The sequence below is a fragment of the Geospiza fortis genome, unplaced genomic scaffold, assembly GCF_000277835.1.
Source record: "Geospiza fortis unplaced genomic scaffold, GeoFor_1.0 scaffold662, whole genome shotgun sequence".
NCBI lineage: Eukaryota > Metazoa > Chordata > Aves > Passeriformes > Thraupidae > Geospiza > Geospiza fortis.
The window spans coordinates 8568-18120 of NW_005054450.1; positions in this window are offsets into that span (position 1 = coordinate 8568).

Here is a 9553-nt window from a genome sequence, read left to right on the forward strand (position 1 = left end):
AATTTATATTATAAAATTATAAATTAAATACTTTAATTATTAAATTTCAAATTCATTATAATTTTTAAAATTTATTGCCCTGCCACTTTCCCCTGTGCCAGTTCTGACCCACACAGGGATGGCCCTGCATTTTCTCTGCTTTTCTCCTGCCTCCATCTGTACCATAATGCTGATTTTAGGGTGCAGGATGTCCAACTGGAAGTGCTTTTGTAGCTTCTGGTTTTATTCTGGTTGCTGGAAAACCAAGCAGAGATGTTCTGTAACAGCCTCACTGCTGTGACAGCATCCACCAGCAGTGAAATTTAGGAGAGGTGATGTTTGAGGAATGTTTTTCTAGACTAGGGGCTGTGTCGTCAGCTGATTTAATTAATTCCAGCCACTGATTCTTTCCTCAGGGCAAAGCTCAGAGGTCATTTCCCATCGGTGGCACTGCTGATTCTCAGGTTACAGCCCCACAGAATTCTGTTGATTCTTTGATGATTAAAAAAATGACAGCTAATGAACGCATCTAAAAATAAAGCTGCAGCTTGTGATGCCTGGGCTCTGGTGGTGGGACAGTGACAGCTGTGTGGCATCCAAATGATTCATCAGGAATCTCTGACAGATCCTGCAACAGGAATTCCTTTCTGCGTTGAAATATTTGATATTTCCAGAGCTTTGCTCATAAAACATAATCAATAACTCGCAGGAGCACAAAAGGATCAATGTGGAAGATCCAGGCAATTAAAGATGTTAAAATTTCTGTAAATTTATTTGTTTAATTAAACATATTTCATTTTCTGTACATTTATTTATTTAATTAAACATAATTAATTTTCTATAAGTTGATTTATTTAATTAAACATATTTTACTTTCTGTACATTTATTTATTTAATTAAACATATTTAATTTTCTGTAAATTGATTTATTTAATTAAACATATTTTACTTTCTGTACATTTATTTATTTAATTAAACATATTTAATTTTCTGTAAATATATTTATTTAATTTTCTGGTTTGTGGTTTTGCTGTTCCAGTGTGGACAGCAGAGTTTCAGTGAAGAACTGAACCATCCTAAAGACATTTGCTGTCCAGAATTGGATAAAAATTCCTGTTTGTTGTGGTTCCTGTGAGTGAGGCAGGAGGAAGAGCAGAGTTGTGTCTGTTCTGGCACCCTTTGGGTGAGGTTCAAATCCTCATTCTTTCCATTGTGTGCACTAATGCTCCTCTGATTATTCTTCTGCAGGGACTCCTCCAAGGAGTGGCTTTTTCAGCATTCCTTTGGTATCAGCCCAAGAGCTCCCTTTCAATCTGCTTCCTTTCAATCTGCACTTGGAGCTGCAGCTAAAAATTGGGGGTTTTGGTTGAAAACTGGCGAGAAAATGAGATTTAATGCAGTAGGAATCCAGTTTGGGAGCTGATGGGGTAATTTTTAATAGGAAAGAGACATTTTGTGCCTTTTTTTCTGGAGGCAGTGCAGCACCCCTGCTCTCACCCTTGCCCTGAGGTGAGTCAGGAGTTGGCTTCTAACTCCTAAGAGGATTTTCTGGTTTTTTCCAACCCCTGAGAGGAGTTAAAACCAGGAGTCCTGACTGCCAGATGTCTTGCTGTGCTGTGACTTCATCATTAGGTCCAAGGGGTGGCTTTTTCAGCATTCCTTTGGTATCAGCCGAAGAACTCCCCTTCAATCTGCACTTGGAGCTGCAGCTAAAAATTGGTTTTTTGGTTGAAAACCAGTGAGAAAGTGGGATTTTAAGCAGTAGGAATCCAGTTTGGGATTGGGATTGGGAGCTGAATGGGGTAGTTTTTAATAGGAGAGGGACGTGAGAAGCATTTTTTGCCTTTTTTCCGTTTTCAGCCTTTGCCCTAAGGGTAAGTTAGGAGTTGGTTTCTAACTCCTGAGAGGATTTTCTGATTTTTTCCCCACTTTCTTTCAGATTAATTCCTGGAAAATTTAAGGCCAAAGTTTTGTTGGATTGTGGATTTAAAGCTACAAATAACAGGTTTATAAACATTTCTGAGAATGTGAGGTGACAGAGCTCTGGAGGGACAGAGGGGAGTTTTAGAGGGGATTTTTGGGATGGGATTTTTTCCCTGGGATGGATTTCCCAGAGAATCCGTGGCTGCCCCATCCCTGGAAATGTCCAAGGCCAGGCTGGAACACCCTGAGTTGGATTTTCAAATCCCTCCCAACCCAAACCTTTCTGGAATTCCATCAAATTCTCATTTAGAAGTCAAATGCAGTTGGGCTGGTGCAGCTTTGGAATGAAATTTTGCATTTTGCTCTCCCTTTGCATATGGAAAAAGGTTCATTTCTCTCCCTGTGATGCGCAAAATCCCAGCCCCTTTTATCTGAGCTGTTTCTCTCAAGTTGCTGAGATGATTTTTCAGGAGTGGGAGGTGGGAAAACAAACAGGCAGAGCTGGACAGGTGAAGAATTCCATGGGGTCCCTCCCAGAAAAAGCTCTCTGGGGATTTTTCCAGCTCCTGGATGATGTTTCCATGAGGAATTTTGGAGGAGCACCATTTCTTGCTGCATTCTTGGCAGTTTTAAAAAGTTTTAGCTGAGTGATTTGTGGTTTTAGAGCTCTGTGATTTTTATTTCCCTTAAATGACTCAAAGAACTGTTGGCAAATGTGTTTTTTTGGATGAGGGACAAAGAGTTGGTGGGAAAAGCTTCTGATCCACCTGGAATACAGAATTTTTGTGTCCTTCTGGAGCCTCTAAATTGGACAAATGATAAAGAACTCGAAAATCTGTGTCAGGTACCCTGTGAGTCCCTGAGCTTTGTGTTCTCAGTTCTTCAGGAGCACAGTAATAAATGAAATAATCTCTTCCTTTCCCTTGCCACTCCTGAAATGAGGGAGGTTGGCTGGCCATGGTTCTGTGGACACCAAAATCCTGCAATTTGTGCTAGAAATGCAATTTTTCTAAGCGAAATAGTAGAAAAAAAATGTATTGTAGTTCAGCTTGGAATAGCAAATCCATGCCTAAACGTGAAGTTGGGCTGGGGAATTGCATTTATTACCAAAATCTTGTTTAATTTCTCTGCTGGAAAACCTTTCCCGTGGTGAAAACACAGATTTTTCACTCAGTGTGGTGCAAATCTTTAAAGAGACACCACAATCCCATCCCAAAACTGCCTGTTCCTTCATTTGTGGGATTTAATTTATGGGACTTTGTGACAAGCTGGGAATCTCTCTTTTAATACCCAAACCAACTTGTAGGTCCAGTTATACTTTGAATTTGCAGTGTGGGTGGAATTTATTACCTGGTATGAAGACAAGAGGTTTTTCTTTTTTGGGTTTTTGATTTTCTATTTTTATTTTTGGACCCAGTTTTTCATGCTGTGAGGAGTGAAGTGCCCTGGGATGTTTTTTTGGAGCTCTCAGGACCTGCAGAGCTTTGCATTCCCACCCTGCTGATCCCGGAGAGCTTTTTTCTTTTATTTTCAGTGTCCTGCCCTGAGTTTGGAGCATAATTGCACCCTGGGGAAAGCCAAACCCCAGGCAGCTGTTGGAAATGGGCATATAGCTTTTACAGTTTTATTTTTTTTCCCCTAAGCTGTTCTCAAGAACTGCTTAATTTTATGGGGGATTATTAATATTTATTGTTTATTGGGAATGTGGGTTCAGGTCAGGATTTTTGTGACCTGTCCCTTTGTACTGAGATTTTTCTTGTTTTTCTGGCGAAGATGTGTGTGTCCCTTGGGAATAAATTCATTAACACCTGGGAGATTGAAATCCAGGCACATAAATAATTTACTAAATAATACAGGGAGGAAAGAGGGAACTAAGAGAAAAGCCTGGAGATTTTCAGTGGGGCTAAAATGCTTTGCTTGTTTTATTCCAAACCCTTTCTGAGGAAATTGAGGAGAAAAAATTGAGGAAAAGAAATTTTAAGGTTTTAGGATTCTAAAAATCACCCATTTCCTTGGGTTCTCTGCAAAAATAGTATTTTTTCTAGTTTAGCTGGGCATGGAGTGAAATATAACACCATGCACAGTTGTGTCTAGCAGTGCTACAATCAAGCCAGACTCTGTAGATCTCAATTTAAATACCACAAAAATCTGTATTTTAGTGGGATTTTCACACTTTGAACGCTGCACAGCTATTGAAATATTGTTCCTTAAGGAGCAGAAAAGCAAATTATATTCCCTGCATGCCACTGCTCTTGGACAGCCAGTCATAAATATTTTAGTATTTTATAAAAATATCTTAATATTTATTAAGTAAATTTAAGTAAGTAAATTAAGTATAAAATATGAAATATTTTAAGTATTTATTTATATTTTAAAATATAAAATATTTTAAGTATAAAATATAAAATATTTTAATATATTAAGTAAAAAATATTTTATACTTAATTTGGAGGGAATGGGGCAGGATTTCTGGCTTGGGGCTGAAAGGGGAGGATGAGGCAGGGCTGGGCTGGCAGCCCAAGCAGCAGTTGGTTCAAAACACGTGGGATTTCCTGGAAGGAGTCCCTGTGGCACTGCTGAGGGCTGCCAGGACCTTGCAGTGTGATGCAGAGGCCAAAATGGGATTGCTGCACATGGAAATTCCCTTTGCAGAGTCACACAAGGAAGAAAAACCCATTTTATTCCTGTGTTTATCCCTGTAAATTCAGCACATTACTTTATTTTCCTTCCTTTTTCTGCATTGGGAAGGTGGCTGAAGGCTCTCTGTGTTTCCCTCCCTCCCAACTTTCTTTTTGGATTTGTGTTCCTAAACCCCTCACCAAGTAAGGAGGTTTTCTGCTAAAAATCCCATTTTATTCCAGTGTTTATCCCTGTAAATTCAGCACATGACTTTATTTTCAGAGGAAAGGAGAATTTCCTCCTGCATTGGGAGGGTGGCTAAAGGTTCTCTGTGCTTCCCTCCCTCTTTTTGAGATTCTTTTTGGATTTGTGTTCCTGAGCAGAATTCCTGGCTCCCCTCACCAAGTAAGGAGGTTTTCTGCTGCTCCAAATTCTGTCTTTTAACTTTAAAAAATTCCAAGGAACTTTTCAGGAGGGCTGTTCTGCACTTTTCCGGCAGTGCAATGTCCCAGCTCAAGGTGACACAGCACTGTGCTGCAGGGCAGAGCCTCAAGAAATTGAATTATCCTTGAATAACCATAAAAAGTGAAGTTTTATGTTAAAAATCAGTGCAGATTTGGGCTGATCCTCCGCTAAAAGAACACGATAATTCTTGTATCATTCATATGCTTAAACTTATCTTAATTTTAGCTTTGGTGGAGGACCAAGGTGCCAAAACCTCTGCAGCGTCCCTGGAAGGTGATGAATTAATTATCCCTGGCATGTCAAAAATATTTGGAATTATCCCTGGCATGCCAAATATCCCTGCAGGAATAAAGGTGGGGTGGCAAAACCAGGGAAGAGTCAATCCTGTGGGCACGAGTGTGGTGCTGGAGATCAGATGTGGCAGAGGATAACTGGGCTATAAATCCATGCATTAAATACATAAATACATAAATACATGAATATAAATACTGGTAATTCAGGCAGAACCTCATTTTTCCAAGTGGAATGAAAAATCAACCCTACATTTCCCATCTCTGTGGTGCTGGCGGAAAGGAGAATTTTACTATTAACTTCATTTTTCCAAGTGGAATGAGAAATCAACCCTGCACTTCCCATGTTTGTGGTGCTGGAAGAAAGGAAAATTTCCTTGTAAACCTCATTTTTCCAAGTGGAATGAGAAATCAACCCTGCACTTCCCATGTTTGTGGTGCTGGAAGAAAGGAAAATTTCCTTGTAAACCTCATTTTTCCAAGTGGAATGAAAAAGCATGAATTAATTTCTCCCTCCTTTTCCCACCAGTAAAGGACAATTAAGAAGAGCCTTGATGATGATCCCATGATAAAATGGGATTAATCTGGTGCTGAAGGACATTGGGATACTCTGGTTTTGTCATGGTGCACATTAATCTGGAATAAATCTGTCTCAGCCCTGCATTTCTGCGTTTCCCATCTCTGTGGTGCTGGAGGAAAGGAGAATTTTATTATTAACTTCATTTTTGCAAGTGGAATGCAAAATCAACCCTGCACTTCCCATGTCTGTGGTGCTGAAAGAAAGCAGAATTTCCTTGTAAACCTCATTTTTCCAAATGGAATGAAAAATCAACTTTGAACTTCCCATGTCTGTGGTGTTGGAGGAAAGGGAAATTTCCTTTTTAACCTCATTTTTCCAAGTGGGATGAAAACTCAACCCTGCATTTCCCATGTCTTTGATGGAAAGGAAAATTTTATTATTAATTTCATTTTTACAAATGGAGTGAAAAATCAACCTTACATTTCCCATCTCTGTGGTGCTGGAGGAAAGGAGAATTTTATTATTAAAATAAAATATTCATTTTTCCAAGTGCAATGAAAAATCACCCAGCTAATTGTGGAGAATGCAGTCTGTGCCAGGCATGCACGATGAAATCAGAGTGCAGCATTATCAAATTCATTGTTTAATTACCAATTAACTCAGTGCTGATGAATCAGAGCCATTAGAGGTTTGTCGGGTTCAGGTGCCATCAGGTGCATCCCAGTTTGTGTGGAATCAGGAATTCTTCTTGGCAGAAAGAAAATTATACATGAGAAAAAGAAATTATATATAAGAAAAAGAAAATTATATATGAGGGGGAGGCTGAGCCTCAATAATCCTTGATTTTCAGGCCAAAATCCTGTCTGGAAAAAAAGAAAAATTCAGGATGCTGAGGTGAGGTGAGAGGTTTGGGAAAGGCACAAATCCCAAATTGTGCAGGGAGAGCCAGAGCATCCGCACACAATTCCAGGAAGCCACAGCAAGGAGGGGCTGCTCCCGGCACTGATTGTTTCGTTTGCTAATTAGTGCTGAAATCTCCTCAAAGTCAAATAAAGCAGAGGATGTGAGCTGCTAGAGCTGCTCCCTCCTCCCCTGCCCCACATTTCCTCACCCCCTTTTTGGTTTTTGGTTTTTTGTTTGTTCTTGTTGTGTTTTTTTTTTTTTTTTTGTGTTGTGGTTTTTTGGTTGGTTGGTTGGTTGGTTTGATTTGGGGTTTTTTTTTTGGTTTTTGGGTGGTTTTTTTTTGTGTGTGTGTGTGTGGTTGTTTTTTGGGTTTTTTGGGTTTTTTATTTTTTTGGGTTTTTTTTTTGTTTGGGTTTTTTTCGTTTTTGTGGATTTTTTGTTTGTTTTTTTGTTTTTGTGCAGATATTCATGGATGTGGGGGCTTTGCTGGTGTTTGGTGAAGAGTGGGGTATTTTTCATGATTTGTCTCTGATGTGACCTTGGCTATGTTATTTTACCTTCATTCCACCTGGTAGATGCATTTGAGGGATGAATTGAAGGATATATTGTGCATGGACTGCAGCAAAGAGGGAGATGCTGCAGGTCTGTGAAGAATATTGAATATGTTATGTGAATATTGGAGAAAAATCTCTAAATTATTGTTCTGCCTTTTCCAAGAGGCAAACCTGGATGTGGGAGCAGGTCAGGCAGAGCTGCTGTAGTCTGGAAATGTCACCTTTGTGGCCAGGTGTTTTATTTGCTTCTTCCTCTGTTCTTTTACCTTCCTTCCACCTGGTAGACGCATTTGAGGGATGAATTAAAAGATGTTTAGTGCATGGAGATTTTTCAGGGTTGCAGCAAAGAGGGAGATGCCACAACTCTGTGAAGAATATTGAATATTGAAGAAAAATCTCTGAATTTTTGGTGTGCTGTGCTCTCTTCTTCCAAGAGGCAAACCTGGAGGTGGGAGCAGGGCAGGCAGAGCTTTGTTCAAACTTTGTGGCCAGGTGTTTTATTTGCTTCTCCCTCTGTTCTTTTACCTTCCTTCCACCTTGCAGATGCATTTGAGGGATGAATTAAAAGATGTTTTGTGCATGGAGATTTTTCTGTGGTAAAGAGGGAGACATTACAAGTCTATGAAGAATATTGAATATTGAATATTTCCTGTGAATGTTGGAGAAAAATCTCTGAATTTTTGGTGTGCTCTGCACTCCTTTTCCAAGGGGCAAACCTGGATGTGGGAGCAGGGCAGGCAGAGCTGCTGTGACCTGGAAATGTCATTTTTGCTCCAACTTTGTGGCCAGGTGTTTGTTTGCCGTGCCCAGCCCCAGTTAAACAGAAGGTTGTGTGTGCTGGAGCAGGGCTGCCAACAGGCAGGACGTGACCTGGGAAATAAAAACCCCTTTTTCTGACAGGGGATAAACTCTCCTTCTCTGGGCCTTGCTATCAGATGCTCTTTTGTCTTATTTTCAAACACGGAGTCCATTGACAATCAGGTTGAGAGCTCTGGGGATTTATCTCCAGGGTGGACCACATCCAATGCCAATATTCTTCACCTCAGGAAGAGATTTCTGGGAGAAATCACTTTTTTTCCTTGTTATGGTGTTTTGGACTGGAATATTATTCACCTCAGAATGAGGTCTGGGATAAATTACTTTTTTTTCCTTGCCATGCTGTTTTGGAGTGGAATATTCTTCACCTCAGGATGAGGTTTCCGGGAGAAATCACCTTTTTTCCTTGTTACACTGTTTTGAGTTGGAATATTTTTCACCCCAGGAAGAGATTTTTGGGAGAAATCACTTTTTTTTTCCTTGCCATGCTGTTTTGGACTGGAATATTTTTCACCTCAGGAAGAAGTCTCTGGGAGAAATCACCTTTTTCTCCTTGATTGTAATATTCTTCACCTCAGGAAGTTTTTGGGAGAAATCACGTTTTTCCTTGTTATATTGTTTTGGCTTGGAATATTCTTTACCTCAGGATGAGGTCTCTGAGAAAAATCACTTTTTTTTCCTTGCCATGCTGTTCTGAGTTGGAATATTCTTCACCTCAGGATGAGGTTTCTGGAAGAAATCACTTTTTATCCTTGTTATGTTATTTTGAGTTGGAATATTCTTCACCTCAGGAAGTTTTTGGGAGAAATCACCTTTTTTCCTTGCCATGCTGTTTTGGGAAGAGATGACAATCTTGACTCCATGTTTCAGAAGGCTGATTTATTATTTTATGATCTGTATTTATGATATATATTATATTTATTATATATATTATATTAAAAGAAATTATATATGTATATGGGAGAAATTTTGTATATGGTTTTTATGGGTGCAGAAATTCTGTGTGTAATTTTTGCTGGGTGCAGAAATTTTGTATATTTTTACTGGGAGCAGAAATTCTTTGTGTGATTTTTGTTGGGTGCAGAAATTCTGATTATATTTTTTGCTGGGAGCAGAAATTCTGTGTATGACTTTTCCTGGGTGCAGAAATTCTCACCTGGGATTTCTGGGATGCCCTGAGTGTCATTTCCTGCAGATCCTGCCCTTTCAGGCATGCAGATAAAATTCTTGCAGCACCTTTCTCTGCTGATCCAGCAGCTGGAGCTGTGCTGAGTGAGTGTTCCCTGTGGGACACACAAAACTCCAGTCTGTCCATGGAGATTCCAGGTGTTGAAATCCTGGGTTTGCAGCTCCAGAATTACAGGTCTGAGAGCTTCTCTGCATTCTCAGAGGTTTTTAAAGCCCTGAATTTCTGCTTTTAGTGGAGTTGGCTCCTTGGAGTCTGAGGATAAATGACTAAAAGCAAGAATGGGATTTTATGATCT